This window comes from Maniola jurtina, chromosome 14 (genome assembly GCF_905333055.1).
Source record: "Maniola jurtina chromosome 14, ilManJurt1.1, whole genome shotgun sequence".
Lineage (NCBI taxonomy): Eukaryota > Metazoa > Arthropoda > Insecta > Lepidoptera > Nymphalidae > Maniola > Maniola jurtina.
The window spans coordinates 7,691,244-7,697,943 of NC_060042.1; positions in this window are offsets into that span (position 1 = coordinate 7,691,244).

The window sequence follows — 6,700 nt, forward strand, 5'->3', positions numbered from 1 at the left end:
GTCATACTGAAACAAGCGGTGTTTAATTTTAATAATAAGCACTCGGGAAATTAATCATTACGTTGATTGTTTGGATAAATTTTGTATAAGGACGATAATATATTGCAATTAATAAATAATGTAGCTTCAATATTCCGTAATTTTAGCTGCTGTTAAAATCATCATCAACGTAGGTAAGTAATATTAAAGGCTGAAATCTGTCCCAATTTAAATAAATGTAACAAAATTGTTAAAAAAATATGTGTCCATACATATTAAGAATGTCCTCATTTTTGGAACTCTGTTAAAAACAGTGTTTTTACTTATCATAAATGCTTTGACAAAATGTGCTCCTTTGAGTCTTAAGAAAACATGTTGTTACTGAAGAAGTTGAATAGAAAAAAAGGAAAGATCTCTTTCAAAGAATAGTAATGACTTTCTTTGAAACCTTACTTCGAAGAATATAAAGTATCAACTTTTTTAGTTTTAAATAGGTTGACTTTTACTCCTACGTATCTACTTACCTAGATGAACGAAAAATAAGATATAGAACATGTTTCATTTTGTTACTTCAGATTTTTTAATAAAACCTAATAAAACCTACAAAAAAATGTATACCTGCTTTGGTTCAACAACAACAATTTTTATATACCTAGCAAAAAAGTTAAATACTTGTTTGTAAAGTTGGTAATGCTTCGTATAATTGTAACTTAAATGAAAAACATCAGAACAAGCTTGGGCGTCTTCTGAATATTATATCCGTTTCATAAAACAATTTACCTAAATTTATAATCTCATCTCTGCTTACGGAGGGAAATTCGAGTGGGAGCGTTGAAACTTAAGGATTTTATGTAGGTACGTTGTTTTCCATAATCAACAACCCTTGCGTTTTACCAACACAAAATATGAATTTCGTACGATATTTACGCAATCATTAAGTATTTGGTAATTAATTTCCTAGTGCGATAACGGTCAGTATTAGCAAATAAGCGGTGATAGGCCTCAGTTTTCTATCGTATCGTGTCGTATGCGGCAGGATCTGAGAACCAACAGCGTAATTATTATCCCAAGAAAACCGCTACCACAAGGAGTCACTACCCTCATGTCCAATACGACGCAAAGAGATAGAGAACACAGTATCTTTTTTATGCTTCAGTGAAGCGGAACCCTTACACTCATTTTAAATTAATTATTTTAATCGACGTTATTTTTGGGCATCCTCCTGTCAGGTTTTCAGCATGTTTTCAGTTACTCCCAAAAACGACGGTTAACGAAATGCAATAAAGGCAATTAAACTCCGATGAGTGCTCATGAAAAACGAATGTCTACTTTTTCATTTTAAATTAAACATTCCAGTTTTTTTGCCATAATTTGCAGCCGTAGAGAAATCGTCAAAGGGAACGTCAATACGACGAATCTCATTAAAAATATTTATAATAACCACTATCCGTAGATTGCAACGTTGATTTTTGAAAGTAAAACCAGATGCCACGTGCTTGCTTATGTAATGAGCAAAAACTTAACCACACATAATTATAGTGCAGTACTTACTCATACACACACATAATTTTAATAGGTATAACCTACCTAATAGGTACCATTAAACTCGCCGGTTCAGAGCACTTTTTTCTTGTATACCTAATGAGGATAATATGGAGTCTTTAATAATAATTTAATATGATATATTTTTAAAATTCACAGCACGTAGGGCTCTCTTAACAATTGATATAAATTAAAAATTCAAATCTCCGCCGCCAGGTCAAGGTTTCTATAATATTGCATTGCAGTTGGGATCCATAAGACAAGTGCAACTGATAACAAATATAAACGAAACGACTGAGATCTCCGTACCGACGGAAAGAAATAGCTGATACTCTTTAAACAGTTGAACAGATTTTTAACAAACATAGCTAAGAACTATCTCGATTAAACAGGCTTGCGAATAAAGGATCTATAAGAAATCGATCCATCCCTTTGAGCGCTACAATGCCGCAGACAGACACGCAGATATTCAAAAACATAAACACACACACGTTAAAAACACCCCTCTCTTTGCGTTGGGTGTTAAAAAATAACACAGAAAAATGTTTGATCTCACTTAGTGGTAGGTATTAAGTAGTGGTGGTGGTAGTAGGTATATTAAGTGATTAGAAGACAACGATAAACAAGCTCATTTCTCCTCCAATTAAACACAAAACTTCTGCTAGAAGGTCTAAGTGCTAGTCTGAAGAAATATCTACAGTAAAATCCTTTGAAGTTCAGTTCGCCCTTTAATAAATATCGTTGAACTATGTTGCGTGGTTGCGCGTAGGTAACTTAGGTATAATGTACCTACTTACTGTTATAGATATACACTACGTGAAACAAACTTTTCAGTTAGAATTTGAGTCAACATTCATAGAATTATTCTCCTACCAGCAAAAATAACACAAACTGAATAATAATTTGCAAACAACAAACAGCAAATGAAAATCAGTTTTCATTTCGTTAATGGAATTAACATGTCTCTCATATCACTGATGTGAACAGTGTGCTCATTACGAAATGGGTGCCATTTTCCAAGCCATTTTGCGTTTGTATTAATTAAATATTATGAGCATCAGAGGGACGGACGACTATGCCGTCAACTGCTGTGTTTGTTACTGAATACGTCAAATTAACGTGTGTTATTATCATTATTGGTCATACTGTTGTATGTCGCGCGCCAAATTATGACTTGGACATCTCGTTGTACGAGTAGGTATATCACTTTTTTCATATAAATAAATTAATATTTGCTCACATAGATGCATAATGCGTACCTACATGCGAGTACGAAGGCTCTTTTAAAACCTTTGAAACATTCTCCTAGTTTGTTTTGTTTGGAGTTCCTCTACCCTTGCTCTAATTATTCTTATCAGTTCGAAAAGCTGATTCTGAATGAGAAGCTCTTTTCCAAAATTAACATTTTTGTAAAAGTTCGTAACTACGGCGTTAAAAGCTTGTCAAATTAGCGAGCTTTTTGATGTAAGTATCAGCTAACTCTTTAGTTTGTCAACTTGCAATACAGTCTTCTTTCTTATTAGAAATGTAGGTTTAACTGAACAGTAAAGATGGGAAATACTTAAAATCCCCACAACTTTTATCGTAGATAACCTAACTTAAGAACTAGATCAAGAGCGGTAATTTCGAAATGCAATAAACCGCATTAAACGGGTCCAACATTTTTGGGTGAATAGTAACAGACGTAGGTAAACACCGCATACCTACATACCATCTGCATTCCGTCGCGGGTAAAAAACATGCAACCGAAAACGGGAACTATTATTTGCAACTGTTTTCACAATTTATGGCGCAAAGCCAACAATATTCGCTTTCTGTAATCCATTAACATAGCTGAAACGTTTGTGTAGACTTGAAGTAAGCAACTGTGACGCGTGATAATAGTGAGGCGACGCGGATCTCTAATGCCTCGTGTTACACTTAGTGGTCGCGAATCGCAATCGTATAGCTCAAGCCCGATTTAAATGTACACACATGAATTATGGCTTAAGAATTTTGCAAAGTTCCAGTACGTAGACCGTTCGTCGCAGATTACAAACCAATATTGGACGGAGACCGAAGCAATAACCATCCACACTAGGTATACTGTGTGTTTAGTCCATACTTAATATTATAAATATGCGAAAGTGTCTATCTGTCTGTCTGCTAGCTTTTCACGGCTCAACAGTTTAACCGATTCTGACGAAATTTGGTACAGAGTTAGCTTACATCCCGGGAAGGAGATATGCTACTTTTTTCCTAGAAAATCAAAGAGTTCCCAAGGGATTCTTTAAGACCCATCCGTTTAATTGATTTGTATGAAACTTGGTACAGAGGTAGCTTGGCGTCTCGAAAATTGACATAGGCAACTTTTATCCCGGAAAAGTAAAGTTTCCACGGAATTTTAACAAACCTAAATCCACGCGGACGAAGTTGCGGGCATCATATAGTAATTAGTATATTATTAATTGTCTAAGAATAACCATTAAATGTGTTATATTTTGTTCAGCGGGTAGACTGTGAGGTATTCAAACAGACCCACTTTCGCATTTATAACATTAATAATGGATAACGTAATTTTATTTGAATTGGTGCTGGCGTAGCCGGGGGAAAAATTTATTTAAATGAACCCATATGGGAAGTGAATTTACAGCCGACTCCATTTGTATATTTGAACTGCATCGCATGCCGCCTTAATTACTGTTGCGGCTGCATTTACAGCAATTTCAACGTTAATAGCATTTGCTTGCAGTCCCATTAACTACTCTTTTAAAGAGCAGAATAACGACACTGCAAGTTTATTTGCATTACTTGAAACTGTTCCTTAGTCATTGACATCTAATAATAATAATAATTTATATCCATGCATTTCATAGAATCTGCCCAACCAACCATACATCCACCCATCAGCCTGTATGCGTCCACTGCTGGACTAGGCCTTTCCAAGAGCGCGTCACCAAACACGGTCCTCCGCCTTCCTCGTCCACCCGCTCCCCACCACCTTCTTCGGGTCATCGGTCCAGCGGGCAGGAGGTCGTCCCACACTGCGCTTGCCCGTACGCGGTCTTCACTCCAGAACACGTCTGCCCAGCCATATAAGGTGTCAAATGTTTTTAAGGAAAAAATACAGATACAGAGACAGTTTGCATCCTGGACACGGATATATATTCCCACGAGAAAGGGTTAGCAAAATTTTTAAAAACCTAAATCCACGCGTAGTAAGTAGTAGGTAGGTCCATAAGTAATATCTTTGGTTACTTACGATACAATCTATAAAGTCAGCGTCATAGACAATGTTAATAATTATTACATACCCAAAATGTGAAATGAATAACGAGGAATGTGTGTCCTAAGCGTAATAGCATATTGTTATATCAAACAATCATACTGGGTTGATGTTGACCCCGATTGGTAACTGGATGGGTGACCGATTTTAGAGTTGCGAATTGAGCCATTTCGTTTCCTCTGTGTCCTAAAGAATATTAAGCTGTCGGTCGTGGTTATTATCAATAACATCTGATATTAACCATAAACCTAAGAGTTATAATCTCGTTCTCTTAGTCGAGTAATATGTGAAAGGCTCTTGGAAAAGGGAACCCAGCACATTATTATCCCAAGAAAACTGTTACCATTATGTGAATAATGGAAAGAGATCACGACTCACGACCTTCAGCAAATGCATGATACAGAAAGCCTCGAAGCCTCAATAGCTCAACGGTTATAGGAGCGGACTGAAAACCGAAAGGTCGGAGGTTCAAACCCCACCCGTTGCACTATTGTCGTACCCACTCCGAGCACAAGCTTAACCCTTAGTTGGAGGAGAAAGGGGAATAGTTAGTCATGATTAAAATGACTAATATTCTTTTTTTTAAAAAAAGAAAGAAAGAAAGGTCCTGAAAACAGTACAAATCACGAGTAAACACACACTTAAGGCAACTCTTACCTACACCTACTCGTAATTCGACAAAGAAAAATACGTGCTGTCGTTTCACTGATCCCAACAAAAATGTATTGGTCGATCAGAAAACAATTTCCTCACGGTTTTACCGCTGGTAACGGAGAAAAACTACGTGTTTCTGGATCAAATCACGCATTGATTTCCTTTGCCGGCTAGATTCATCAGACCGCGGTCGAAGGCACGAAATGAGATTTTCTTTAATACATTTTTGTTAAACGATTAAGCAAGCAAAAGTCTGTGAAAATATGTCTGTTTTCTGCTACTTTTTTCGATCCATCCGTTTAACCGATTTTAAAGAAATATGGTACAGGGTTCAGATTGCATTCCAGGGACGGACATGGGCTACTTTTTATCCCAGAAAATTTCTTACTGGTTTTTAAATAATGGCTTAGATTAGAGTTAATAAAGTTACTGAAACTTCAATATTTTTCTTATATTAAGCAGATATTATGAACCCAGAACTAACAAAATGAATGTTTTTATTGAAAGGCGGAAAGTATTGCGTCAGGTTGTTATATTAACTTTGTCATGTTGTCAACTTGTATAAAGCTTTTAAAGGTAAAGGGGTAATCCCCTAAAACTTCTCACGCTTAAAAGCTTTTCACGTGTGAGGAAAAGCGTAGTACCCACAGAAGTTCAAATAAAGTACCTACCTTTAATAGAAATCCGATTTTTCATGCAAAAATAATTCAAAAGGACATAAGCATCCAAAGCACTATATTGCTTAGTAAAAAGTAGTATCTTAACCGTAATATTATGATACTAATATTATAAATACGAAAGTGTGTTTGTTTGTTTGTCACTACTTCACGCCCTAACTAAACAACCAATCGACTTAATTTTTCGCATAGAGATAGTTGAAAAGACGGAGAGTAACATATGCTACTTTTAATTCCGGAAAATCAAAGAGTGCCCACGGAATGTTTTAAAACTTTCCACGCGGATGAAGTCGCGGGCATCAGCTATTTGTTTTAAAGAAGGGGGATTAGATTACCACTTTTGACATCACACAAAAATCAGACATGAAAAATTTAAAGAAAATTTTAATGAATCAATATAGTTTTAAGAATGGTTTTAAAATGAATGACTATGACGTATACATCCGCTAAGAAAGGATTTTTGCATATTCAACCCGCCCAATGGGAAAACATAGGGGTTTGAAAGTGTAGTCCACGCGGACGAAGTTAAGAATAAAATAATATGATAAATTAACAAAACATTACAAATAGATACTCATATTAA